Raw genomic sequence first — 14,119 nt, 5'->3', positions numbered from 1 at the left:
GGATCCTCTCAGATCCTACGATGATGCATCTTAATAGTGAAGCAGATGACTGTTGGGCTGGTGATGGGTGGTTGATTCTGTATGATGTCCTGTGTAGGCATTAGATTTTTTTTAGCACCACTGTTCAAACATCCACCAACCTCCAAAGCAAGCTTCTGAGCAGGAGAAGAGCTTCAAGGCAAATTTCCACAGGATGACCCCTGAAAAAGAATTAGAAACATGCTATCTTCAAGTACAGGAATAATAAACATTCTGTGTTCAAGTCTAGAAATTATAAGACCGCTATCATCGAGTACAGGAATTATAAGCACACTATCTTCAAGTGCAGGAAAACCAAGTGCTGTATATTCGTAGTAGATTCCTAAAACAAATCTAGAATTTGGCAGTGTCCCTTTCAGTTATCATAAATTTCAGCATTTGTTCCAAGGTTAATCTGTTTTTCAGGAGTGCCTGAACAATAGAAACATGCCTGAAACATTTTGACCTAGTTAAACTGTTTTCTTTTCCATTGGTAACTGGTCATGTTGACTGACTCACACTAATTTTTCCATCCTTCATAAACAAACTCCTCCTTTCCCCTCCACACTTGAAGCAGTCTGGTAATCTGCAATTAGAAACATTTTGTTTTAAAAAATGACAAAAAAAACAGGACTTAATTTTGATTTACACCCTAAATAACTTTGACCCTGCAGACTTTGAGACTGTACTAGATGCATTTTAACCACATAGTTTTAAAACTGTTGACAAAATAGAAAATCTAAATTGCTTATCTGAGGTGTGGTGTCATCTGAGAGAGAGAATTTTTCCATCTAAATTCTACTTCAGTAAGTTTTCAGTTAAATAGTTAAGTAGGAAATAACAGCGAAATCCATTTGACGCCTGTAGAAGTAGTGCCCGTTGATAGTTTTCTGTGACAGAAGACCTTTGGCTACACTGGAAGCACAGGATGTGTGCTCTCACGAATACATCTATGCTTTTCAACATCTTAGAGGGAGAGCTGGATTCATAATGTTCCAGCAGATTGTAATTTCCTTCACTCTGTTTAGTGCAGTACAGTGTATCTTGGCAGCCACCACATAAAAAGTAACCACATTAACCCAGCAGCATAAAGACACAATTTTGCATTTCTAATGATGTGGCCCTTTCCAGCACTCCATTGCTAGCAGCAGGGTCTTTTTGTGTCTTGAGTACTGAAAATCCCCTGAGACAGCAGGACAAAGGATCAGCCAGTATATCAGCATACAACCAGGCCTTCACAGACAGCTGGAGAGGGCAGAGGAGGGGGGGGGGGACACAAACCAGCAACAATATGGGGAAACAAAGATGGATTCCCCAGTCTTCCCATTCTCGATAGAAGCTACATCGATGCTCCACGGGTGGACGTTGAATAAATAAACAAGATTTTTAATGTTTTCCTAGTTCTAACTACAAAGTCTACTTGAAGGACGCCTTGTAATTTTCTTCCCAGCTGATCTTTTGAATGCAGCACTGTGGTCAACAACAGCACAGACAAGCATCCTCCAAGATTCTATCAGGGCAGGAATATTCCAACACTGCAGGATGCAGTCCTTGAATCCTCCTTGGATTTTCTGTTGTTATCTTGAGCACCCAGCTGGAATTCCTCTGTGCTTTATGAGGAATGGCCTCCAAAACAACAGACAAAACAAGGAAAGCCTGCTCTTTTTATGTGCTAACACATATTGCGCCTTGTCTCTTTTCAAGCAGTGCCTTCAAAGCATATTTTGTCTTGCTCTTCAGCTACACTGCCTCGACACAACACTCAATACACTTCCATAAACAAAATCCTAGCCTGCTTGCATAAGAAGTGCTTCTTCCAAATAATCAAGTTTTTGAAAAGACTTGATAAGCACAAATCAATGCAATGTCTTCACATCACAACTTTGGTATTGGGTGTTTAATCCTAGGCATTTATAAACAAAGTAAACAAGAACAGAGCTCTTGAATTGACAGCTCTTTGATAAATGGGTCTTGCGAAAGTCAGCTTCTCAAGGTATGCATGACAAGTGATCGTTCCCAACATGCGAAACTGGAATAAGTTCAAGGCAATACAAAATGTTGTTTATTCGTTTGGTTTATAAAGCATTCTTCTTCAATGCCAGACACACCCCTGAAGTCTTAAGTACAGTACTGCATGAAACGAACTTTCTCCGAGTTTTTAACTCTATTTCAAGGGAATGTTGTTGATCCTCTAGCTGTTGTAATTTACATTTGATTTTGGGTTTAGCACGAGAGGGGCAACAGAGGAAGTGAATTTTTAGTGAGGCAAATGTTTTGAATGCCCTCGTAGAGGAAAACAATTTTTAAAACAAATCTCTGTATCTCTGCTTCTGCATTTGACAAATGAATGACAAATGAAAACTCATTTGTCGGCCTCTTTTCTCCCCACAGGGCTGTGAGAAGCAGGGTGAACAATAAAATGCAAGTTACGTAATCCTCCTTTTAGCTGGGAAATTTTCATTTGATACACGCGGAGCTATAAAAGGCGGGTAAAATATGTAACTTATACCGTATATAGGAAGAAAAAGATTTATTTAGAACAGAAAAGGTAGAACGAAAGAGTAAAACAAGAATTTTGGCTGCAAAACCTTCAGGTGTGTAGAAGAGGGAAGGAGGTGAAAGTAATTAAAAGTGGGATAATTAGGCAGAAATGTGAGAGTTCGTGGAATTAGGTGTGGAAGGTAGCAATCTGAAATGAATGGGGATATTAAAAAGAGGTTATTTCATGGTTGAACACTGTGGGAATGTGAGAACCCAGTCTAATCATTAGTCTTTCGATTTCTTTCTAGCACAGGTGTCTCTGAATCCCTGTGAAAAGAAACAGAAATACTAGAGGGTGGTGTAGTCTGAACTGAGAGGGGGGAAATGGCAGCCACTGCTGTACTGACTTGTACTGATCTGTGATCTTTACAGCTCTGAAATGTTCTTTGGTTAATGTTGCAGTGTCCAGCTGGGTGGTACAGTACATCTATGTGCTGTTGGAACTGCAGATGATACAGTGGCTTGAGGTGCACTCCCTGCAGGGATTGGAAGACTGGATGGACAATTAAGAGAAAGGTGGACAGGCAAGCAGTGTAGGTTTGGTGACAGGCTGCATGAGATGATAAGTGGATCTGAGAAAAATGTTCCCGTTGAAGAGTCATTCTGTAAAATATAGCTATTAAGAGGTGACACTTTAATAGCCAAATACAGCATTTGTAATTCAGGGAAGTCAATATAAATGCAAGATCTCTGCTTTCACGTGACTGTTTCTTACCATTCCTATTCTCATTACCTGCAAGTGCTTTATTAGACTGTCAATTAAATCTCAATGTAAGGCCTAAATTGCTCCCCCTGTATCTTTCCTTCTATATTATTACCAGGCAGTGAGATCCAATAGATTCATTAAAATGCACTTTTTGTTACAACTCTCCAAAGGCTGTCAAGCTCCCCAGGTTGCTTCACGCTACCTTTCCTCTAGAATAGATAACTACAGCAGGTGCAGGAAAGAGCATGCTCATTCGTTTTGCACCATCTGTGCTCAAAATGATTCCTCTGGGTTTGACACAACAGTAAAGGAATGGTGCCCAGATCATACACGAGGGAAGTCTGGGCTTTTGAACTCTTATCTGCTTCCAAATTTCACTGAAAAGACTCTTGGTGGTGGACTGCTTGAATCTGAACTCCCTCTGTCCATTAGTCAGAATATTCATTGGATCCCAGAAAGTGTCAAGAGCATCTAGAATATTGCACAGAAATCACACAGTGCAGTCACTTATTTTCAGAAGTAGATAAATTAACAAAAAATAAGCATTATTTCAAGCAAATTGCTATGCTTAGAATAAATATTTAGTTTTAAACTCCCCAAGGCATTTTTTTCAAGACATTTGACCTTGTGGAATTCTTATCTGCTGCGTGCATACGGGTATATGAGACCTACAAGTGGTATTGCAGTCATTGTAAAGTTTGCTAAACATACTGTAAGTTAGAAAATAAGCTTCATTTATCTAAAGTATATTTAAGGAGTCATCCAGTGCCCCAGTTCATATTTATTAATGCAGTGTACAAATACTTTTTCGTACCATCTTGTAAACACGTATGTGATTTTCCATTTTATTCGAATATTACCCTTGGTCTGGCAACACGCAGAGCCAATCAAATCCCTCCACTGGACATTCTAAGTACCCTTGTTTCCTAGGAAACAGGTTCAATTGCAATAAGGTGGCCTCCAAGCCACTGCAGTCATGGTAACAGGATTATGTTTGCAAAGCCACTGTTATGCACTGGCTGGGTGAAAAACAGATGTAAGTTAAAACACTTAGCATTTTAAGAAGCACAATTTGCACATAAAATTCTTCTGTGGTACCAATAATGTTTCAGTTGTTTGGTTAAATCCTAATGAATGCAATAGAAACGAGATATGCAGAGTGCATTCTAGTGTGATTTGCCTGGCTAAGGGAATGTCAGTCTAGCTGTGAGAACGAGGCAGCCCAAACCTCCCTCAGTGTTGTGAGGAATGAGCTAGGGAGCTGCTACAAGGGTGCAGATAAGGTGGCGGGGAGGATGCAAGAGAGATGCTGTACACAAAAAGTCCTGGGTGCAAGATTTAAATGCAGGAAAGTGAAAGTGTCAGCAATTAGAAACTAAGCTATCTTTCAAACTTCTGTTATAAACTCCATTTACGCCAACATTTTACATCTCCTCCAATGTGTGGTATTATACTTTTTTGAGAATTCGAATCATCTCTTTCTTATTCTTTAACCACTTTATTATGGTAACATCAGGGGTTTCTCAACTCTGAAAATGTCTTTTGGTCCCTCTGTGTATTTTGTGGAACAGCAAACAACAGGGCTGTCACATCACCTCTGTGAAAGCGGAAATTTCCCTAATCCCTTAAGACAAAAAAACTAAAATTCCCTTTTAAAACTTTTAAAATAAAGTTAGATTTAGTCATGGTCAGTATATTAATGATGCATAAGGATACTATATATAAAAATATCCATTTGATGTACAGTAAGTTCTGTTCAAGGTGAGATTGTAAGTAGAAAGGAAGCTGTGCCTCTAATGCACAGCTAAAGTGAAAGAGCAAATGAAAGCTCTAAAAAACACTTTTTCTTTCCACCATCTGAGAGTGGTTTCTTTTTTAAACCTCCATAACCTAAATAAATCATGTTGCAGAATACAAATGGGGCACAATGAAAAACAGGGATGTTGTACCAATGGGTAGAGCAGGGCCAGCTGACAGAGCAATTCTCTTATTTTGTCCTGAAACAGAAAAGAATAGAATTCCAGAACACATCTTACTATGACTTTACAAAAGGTAATGTCTTATTATGCTACTGACACAGACACACTCCCACAACACCTCAAACACATCTTCATGCTTTCTAAACATCTGACTGACCATAAGGTCAAAATAGACCGAAATGACCTTCACTCTTTTTACTTAGGGGAAACGCTAACTTGCTGTGATTTCTTAACACAATTTAAATAAACAGCCTGTGACGAGAACAGTGGATTAAACACATGCCAAAGCCTTTGCGTTGTGAGGAGCACGTTCCTTTCTGATGAAGGGAAGAGCCAGGAAAAGTCTCAGAAGTAAAAGTAAAGTCCGATCACCTTGGGCACAGATGTAATTGTTGATGTTCCTCACTGCTGCTGATTTCATGAATACGAGCTCTGGAAAAAAACGACTGCTGCTGATCTTTCTGCAAAGAGAAATCTTACCTTGAGGTTATGCATGTGTCAGTTTGTGATGTCCTTGTGGAATTCCTCATTGCAGAGTAGACACAACCGAGCAAAGAGGATCCCTTTACAGCACACAAGCAGAACTGAGAGAATGCTAAGCACACATGTAAGCAACTGCAGGTGTACCCTGGTCATCAAAGCACCATGGAGATGTTAAGTACCATGTTTTTCTTTCTACTGGTATTCCACCGTATGTCATAAGCCATCGTGTAAGTCTGCAGATATTTATAGTACTACAATAAACAGAAATGCTTGCAATGCGAATCAATAGAAAATGAAAAGGTTGTTTTTTTAAATTTGTATCAAAGGCTAAAACCTTTTGATCTGATACAAAATGTCAGCACTAACTTCTAAACTCGGACTCTAGATATGTGTGTACAAAGTCACTTGCTCTCTCCAGCTGTGTGCAGAGGGGAGAACAGCAGCAGGAGGAGGGAATCAGGTGTTTTCTTTGCTTTTCTCTCTGTCAAAAAAATGAACAAACCAAATTTAGACATCTTAGACATTTATACCAAGGTAGACAATGCTTATTCTTTGTATTTCTTCTGTTATCCATGATTGTAAACCCAAATTTTGAAATTACCTACGTTCTGAGCTGACAAAGCATGGATTTGGCAGCATCAGAGACACTGGCGTGTCAGAGCTCCCTTGAGACCAGAGGGATAACAATATACGGAAGGCTTGTCGTCCTCCTTGTAAGGTCAAGATACTGAAAAAAGCTCTTAGATTGCTCTCCTTCTAAATCTGCAAAGCGGCGTTTGTTTAAAGGAAACATGAACTTTTTACCATTGTGAACTTTTAATGCTCAGCAGGATTTAACTTGAAAGGCAGAGATTTCACTTGAGGACTTCAGAGGCCTGGCGCAAAGGGCAGACCTGGAAGTTCACATTCTAGAAAGGATAAAGGGAGTGTGAGGGACAGTCACTCGGTTCATCGACGGTGTGAAGAATAAGATTCCAACTCTTCATACATTCGAGTTCTTTGAAGAAGCTTTCTTGAACAATTAAACTACTTGCAATAGCTACTTCAGGTTCTGTATTTACAGATATGCCCATATTCGAACCCCCAGCTTCACTCATTAGAGTCTATACTATGTCTTGAGGAAATGGTGGGTAGGATTCCCCAAGTGGAGCCACACAACTTGTCTGGGCTAGTTTGGGTGGTCTGGTGTGGTGTGGGGTGCCCTCGGCACACATCGGGAATCTTTCTGGCCTGTCTGGTGTCTGTGCGTTTCCAGCATTGTCAATGCCAGCACACCACTCCTCCAGTCGCTGCTGTGATCGCCATGGGACTTGGAACGGTGAAAACAGAGTCAGAGCCAGAGTGGGTGCCTCTGACAGAAGCCTATTTAAAACGGAGCAAGCTTTGCTCATTTTCCCTTTTCCACTGTGAGTGCCATAGAAGTAAAGATGAATTGAAGTTAATTAGCAATTTAATTTTTAATTCAGAGGCATAAAAATACCTATAGATCCAGGTGATTTTTTTTTCAGAATTTAAAAGGCTTGAAAAAGCTTTTCCATCTTCACTCTCGGTGTGTGATCTCCCTAGTTTCAAACTTAAATCCATGCACCCGTTTTCTGAGCGCTTTATCCAAAACAGTCGTGGGGGAGCTGGAGCATATCCCAGCAACCAACAGGACAAGACAGGACTCCAGTCCATCACAGGGCAGAAATGTTCACCTTCTAATTCTCAAATCATTTTAATCATTTTAAATCAGAACGTTTTTAATACACCTATAAAATAAGGGAACAAAAATATTTGGTTTTACAGCTCTAGAAAGGCATTTGCTGACATGACTATAACACGATGGATCTGTTTACTGAGCCGATGGAAACAAGTCTCGCGTTCCCACAGGCGCTCAATGTGCTCAACAATAGCAATCCATAAAGACAGAAGAAGATGTCTGATAGGCAGTGCAGCAGTCTTCCCACATGGGGAACATATGACCCCATGAGAGTTATTGCCTCCCCAAGGACATCTCTGTGTCTTTCTCTTTGTGCTCTGGGTAGATAGAGGCTGAGGCACGCCCGCTCGACAAAACGAGGCCGTGTGCTCGATACCGAGCCTCTCAGCTGGCAGCTTACTCAAGGAGGAAAAAGAGCACCGTGGCCTTATGACGTTGTATCATAAGTCGCTGTAGTGCTTGATATTTCAAAGCACGTCTACTTACCAATACAAATTTATTAGGGAAATTAAGATAATTACATTTCCATCAATGAGTCAATCACATTAATATCATGGGGCTTAAAAGCAGTATTTTCTAGAGTGTTAACTGAAAAGAAGTCTGTCCTTCCAGCGGTCAGTCTTAGAATTACAACATCAGATATTGGGCTTCGTCCGGCCACCCGTGTTCGAATTGCTTTATCCAGTATAGGAAGCCTGTCCCAGCAGGCAACGGGAACAAGACAGGAGACACCCTGGACAAGATCCATCTCAGGGTAGGCAGACAGACACAGACACACACACACCAAGGCCAGTTTACTTACCAGCAGGTCTTTGGACTGTGGGAGGAAACCAGAGCGTCTGGAGGAAACCCACACAAACCTGGGGAGAACATACGAACTCCACACAGACAGCACCCCTGGTCCAGAATTAAACCCAGGGTCCCGGTGCCATAAGGTAGCAAAGCCAACCACTGTGCCACCATACCACACACATCATATTGGGCTTCTTTTGTAGAAATTGGTATTTTCTATTTACAACGTGAAACAAGGCTTCATTCTACTGGGGTAAAGCCAGATTTGTGAGTAGGAGTAATGAGGGACTGTGTTCTGAAATCAGTGATAAGCTCTTTTGCTTTTGTGGGCTCTAGGGCTTGTTTAGCCTCTCGATACTTCAAACAAACCTGGTATTTTCCAGAAGCCGAACGCTGATTTCTGAAGTAAGGGCTTAATGTTGCTGTCCAGTGGCTTCTGGCAAAGTGAGAGGAAGAAAAGCAATATTTATTTTTCTTTCCCACGTCTGTGATGATGAATATCAGGAGCCAGGACTACAGCACATCCTGCATACTTGTTTCCTACAGCATTTCCTTCAGACCTTTCATTCCATCATTTTACATTTCCATCCTATAACGCACCTTTAGATAAATTAATTCAGCTTCAAGGAAGGAGAAAAATTGATGAAAAACAAGCATTCTTTGCCCTCCGGTCTGCCCAGTGAAATACAGTACACAGTGCTCCATTTGCAGATGCTAAGCCTTTGTAAATGCTTTGCAAAGAAACAGTTTCTTATTATTTAAAACCATTGGTTATTCTGCTTTAGTTAATGGATTTCTTTTTACACATTGCTGTATTTTTATTCTGTAACTGTTCCACTGAGAGATGTTTTGTCCATTGACCTTTTTTTTCGAGGTACTGACAAAGAGGCACTAAAATTCAGTACTAATATTGTCTTGTTTCTCAGGCATCCAACTTTGTTTAGTCACTTCTTTAATTTACCTATTCTAATATTTTATGTCGTACATTTTCCTTGTCAGTATATCACAAATTATGCTATTAGCATGTTTATATTTTTATGCAATGTATATGATATTTGTAAATAGAAATATAGAAAGGGTGAAATAGTGCATATGGTTTTGTTTGGCTATTCTGCTGATAATAGGCAGATCTTTTGCTAATATTTTTCATCCATAATGACTTTATTTAACAGTTTAACTGTTATTTATATCCAGTTTTTTAAAAAAATGCTGCTTCATGAATTTGAGTATGTTTATAAAGGGCTGCATAAGCTTCCTTACATTCATGTATCGTGTTTCCATCTCAAATAGACATAAACCCATCAGGTGACACAGGAAAAAATAGATCATTCTAAGAGATTAGAGATTTCTGTTCACATTTAAGATTAAAGTGCATAAGGCATTGCCGTCTCATTCACTCTACAGTGTTTTATAATATCTGAATACTTTTTTAGGTTTTAGACAATCAACACAACTGGAAAGCATGAGGACTCCCCATTTCACAAAGGTCTTAAAACAGAACAATTACAGCACGCCTTTGCGTCATCTTCAAGTGAAGCCCTCTGGGGATTTGTGCGAACTACACAACCAGCCTCAAATTCCTCGGGTGAACTCTTCATCCTCTGGCCCCGTGCTTCACAATGAGGATTATTACAGAAGGCAACATACAGTAACTGAGGTCACTACTAACATTCACAAATGAATAATCCGTGAATAGCTGTGCCAGAACCCACACCAGATCAAGTGGACTGAGGGCGATGAACTGAGAAAATGATCCAGTGACAGTGTTGCCACTTTGTAGCCATCAGATTTCAGGCATTAAGTAAGGCTGATCTGCGCTGGTCTGGAGGGACCTCTTTGGAAAAGATATCCCTATTCCTTCCGTAGCCCAGTTTCTGAAAGAAACCAGAGCCTAGTTTGGTGACCAGAGAGACACTGAGCTGGAGGAGATGTGTTCCCTCAGATTTGACAGAGTATGGCTCATTACTTCATTGCCTGGCTGAACTCCACTCTGTTTTTCTGTGTGCCTGAACCGGTGAAGGCAATCATGGTTGACAGGTAGGTTCAAACCTGGGCCATGTCCCTTGCAGGCCAGAACTGGGGTTCCCCAAGAGGTGGCGCACGATTATCTGAGCCCTGCTGAGGGTTGGGTGGCATGGGTGACACAGCGCCCCCTGTGGCCTCCTGGGTGCTTGCAGGTGTGTGGTGCTGTCAGTGAGGAACACAGCTCTCCTCCAATCAGCACCAAACCTCCTGCATGGGGCTGGGCCACCTGTGCCACCTGCACAAAACTTTGAACCTCCGTATTAACTTTAGTATCAGTTTGGCATCTACTGTTATCAGATTTCAGTCATTGCTGTCATAAATTATGGAACTGTTTTGTAATCCATTCTAATCTAGAGGCCATACTGAATAAATTTATGAATCAATAAAAAGATGTCATAGGAGAATAAGAACAGTTACAAGAAACAGGAGGCCCATCTAGCCTGTTTAGCAGTTAGATACATTTTTTATAGGCAAATTAAGGATTTGAATTGGAAAAACAGCTGATCCCCATTTAGTGGCAGTGGGAACTAATTTTCCTCAGATGAGCCTGGTAAAGCACCATACTGACAAATTCCCAAAGGTTCAAGGATGCTGCTTCTGCACGGTCATTGTAAATCGCAGAACAGATTGCTTGTCCAAAAGTTTATTTTCCAGGGAGATATCCGTGCAGGACAGCTACTGCCCAGTATGTGCATTAAGGAAACACTCCTGAAACTACAGGACATATAGAAAGAGCTGAAGGCAGAAACACACCCAGTGCAGACCTGCAAAACACGCTGACAATCCACCTGCTGCAGGACTGAGGCACCACATAATCCCACAATGATAAAGGGACAATGTAACCGAAAGTCCTTGTACTTGTAAGTATACAGATTTGAGAGTTCATGACTTGACTGTGCCAGTGTGTCGTTCTGCCAAGCAGTGATATGAAGAAACTCCGTCTTTCACCAGGTTTGACAAGACATGCTAATACTTGGAGCACGACCTGACGAACTCTTGCTTTATTCCTTTAGTTGTTGTTTTTTGTTTGTGGCTTCCTATCAGGAAAGGCACAGGAATTGGGGGTATTGTTTTAATTTCCATTATTATAGAAATAATTAGCGGTTTGTTTTCACTGTTGTTGGATACGGCATTATCAGTGACAAAGTGGAAAGTGTTGTTTTTCCTCGCGACAGGAGACTCACCAAATTTGGGACTGGTTCCCACTGTCCAACACAGTGAAAGTATCGTCACGGATATCTGCATTTAACTACATTTCATTAACCACAACAATAATAGGGATCCCATTAGAGTCCCTTAAGACTAGGCGTGCAATAATAACATTGACATTTTCTTTTTTGAAAGTTTAAACAGCTGTGCGTTGTCAATAAACCAGGCAAAAATTCTTTGAGACTCTGCTGCTAGCTCAATGTTAAATCATAATAAACCTTTCATCATACACGGAATCCCATCTCATAACACTGTACAATAAAACAATCAAACATAAGAGACGAGTACACACAAAATCAAACAGTAAAGATTTAAAGATGCGGTATAAAAGAGAGTTTCAACACAGGGCTTGAAAGTGCAGAATAACTGAGAGATCATACAATAGACTTAGAGAAACACAGCAGAAAGCACAGTGTCCTCTTGTTCGGAGCCTCGTTTAGACAACTGACAGTCCGAACAGCACGAACAATGTGCTGTAGATGTGGAATGGGTTAGCAGGTCACAGATGCAGTCAGCAGCCAAGCTGTTCAAAGCACTAAAGGTGTTCAGCAAATATTTGGACTACTATTCTGGAATCCGCCTGGAGCCAGAGAAGGAAGCTAAAAAGGGATTTATATTCGTGCATTTTAATTTAGGTTAAAAACCTGAGCAGTCTTATGACGAACGGTGTAAAGGATGATATACTGTACAGCTCTTTCAACCCAGAATGACCCGTGATGTTGCGAAGCTCGGAACACCCAATGCAGAATGAATAATTCATATTAAGGGAGAACGAGTTCACCCTTTCTGTCACTTCTGTCCGGAATGTGATATCCCCAAAATGTTTTGTTGATTTTAAAACGTATCAAATGTGGAGGACACAGATTATTTTCTTTTGCACGTAAAGATGAAAGAGAATGAGGAAGAACATGCAGCGAGACCAATGTAAAATTACCGTACGTAATGTTTTAAAACAGCAAAGACTCCGATTTCCACAATTTAAAATCACTAATAACAAAAAACAATATCATTCATTTTTGGCCAAATTAATTGCGATAAATGGACTCTCGCTGTCATAAAAAAAGAACAAATCAAAATAATAATGCCAACGGAGGCACATGGCTAAACCAGTGGAAACTGCAACTTTAAATGTAATTTGTAACGCAACAAAGTAGTGCTGAAGACGGTATTGGATATCTTATACCTCTGCGTCAGCACCCTTATGAAAAAGAGATGAACACGGTGTTCTTCTCTGCCGCCGGAGTAAAGCGTCATGTGACTGCAGGTTCTTTTCAACAGGAGTCCTAGCACTTCGAGCATATTATAGACTACATTCTTACTGTACCGCTATCAGGTTTCAAGAGAACGTAACTGAGGCTCCCCAAAAAAACTCTTGTGAACCTTATACTAAAGACACAGTTCGGCTAGACGTTGATACAAATGCCGAGGCAGTAGTACAGGAGGAGACCTACAACTGAGGAACTGGAAGAACTTACTCCTGCAGAGGCCACTGGCATCAACTATTCAATTATCCTCACTTCGATCTTGCAATGGCAAACCAGTTGAGTGACCAAAATAGTGTTGTTGAAGCCTGAGACCATTTTGATAGCGAAGTCATGAAAAAGCAAGGACCTGATCACAGAAATGGGGCTGGGAGGCGGTTCTCTTTAACATGGAGAGGTGTGTAGCTGTAAAACACCAGCATGTAAAAACAGAACTTATTGCAGAGATCTATAGCTCTAAGGGTGTAACCATCAACTTCACAATTAAAGTCATATCCATAATATCCAAAATCTCATTTTGTGACATCAGGAGAACAACTACAGGGGACTCTCTGGTTTGATGACTAGAAAAATTATAAAGCACTGGATTTATTGCAACGTCTGTTAACACACAGTTCTCTTATATTAGGACATTCATCATGTCATAAAACAAATGCAATTTGCCATTACTCAATAATAAAATGTTTGCTGTCAGATACTGTTGTCTGACATAATGCTTTTTTATTAGCCTTTACAGTAGTGTGCACATTTTAACTAAAAATCCTGGAAACCTGTCAATAACAGGCCAATTACCTGACTGTGTGATTTACTGATAAGCAGAACTAATCTCATCCACCAAGCAGGACATTTCTTTACGTTCTTTATGAATATGTTTTCCCCCTCTCTATATACACATATGGACAGCAAGGTGGTTAGCAATGCTGTCTTGCAGTGTTAAGGCCCTGTCTTCACTTTCTGGGGTGCTATCTGTGTGGAGCTTATATGTTCTCAATATGTTCATATGGGTTTCCTCCCCCATCCAAAAACATACTGGTAGGTTGATTGGCTACTGGGAAAACTGGCCATGGTGTGAGTGAGTGTGTGCCCTGTGATGGAGTATCATGCCTTGGACCCATTGCTTACTGAGATAGGCTCCAGCCCACTCATGATCCTGTACTGGTAAAGTCATTAGAAAATGGATGGATCTACATACATCTGTACAAGTAAATTCTATGAGTTACAGTCATACACCTATATATGTACATATATATGTTCTGTTTGATGAAAAGGTAACTACACTCCTAATTTTATGGTTTAACATCTTTAGACATATTTGACCTCTGTCTATATATGTGTTCTAAATGACATGTGTTTCATTAAGAAGGTGAGTGCATTTTCACTTAGTTTTTACAGCTAATCTATG

The 14,119-nt window shown here is 40.4% G+C and overlaps 1 long non-coding RNA gene across 3 annotated transcripts in view; it reads left to right on the top strand.

Moving 5' to 3' along the window:
• Nucleotides 1-14,119, top strand: part of LOC148643591 (uncharacterized) — a 30,879-nt gene that overhangs the window by 6,010 nt on the left and 10,750 nt on the right. Inside the window, exon 3 of one of the 3 annotated variants that reach the window (XR_015929025.1) lies at nt 9,655-13,494. The exons of 1 other annotated variant lie outside the window; for it this stretch is intronic. This is a non-coding gene — a long non-coding RNA (uncharacterized LOC148643591). Of the gene's footprint in view, nt 1-2,961; nt 3,343-9,654; nt 13,495-14,119 lie in introns of those variants that run through there. One more of the 3 variants, XR_015929026.1, reaches the window with a different exon arrangement.

The sequence above is a fragment of the Lepisosteus platostomus genome, chromosome 22, assembly GCF_059453375.1.
Source record: "Lepisosteus platostomus isolate fLepPlt1 chromosome 22, fLepPlt1.hap1, whole genome shotgun sequence".
NCBI classification, from domain to species: Eukaryota; Metazoa; Chordata; class Actinopteri; order Semionotiformes; family Lepisosteidae; genus Lepisosteus; species Lepisosteus platostomus.
The sequence above is the reverse complement of the archived record's forward strand: the minus strand, read 5'-3'. Positions and strand labels throughout refer to the sequence as shown.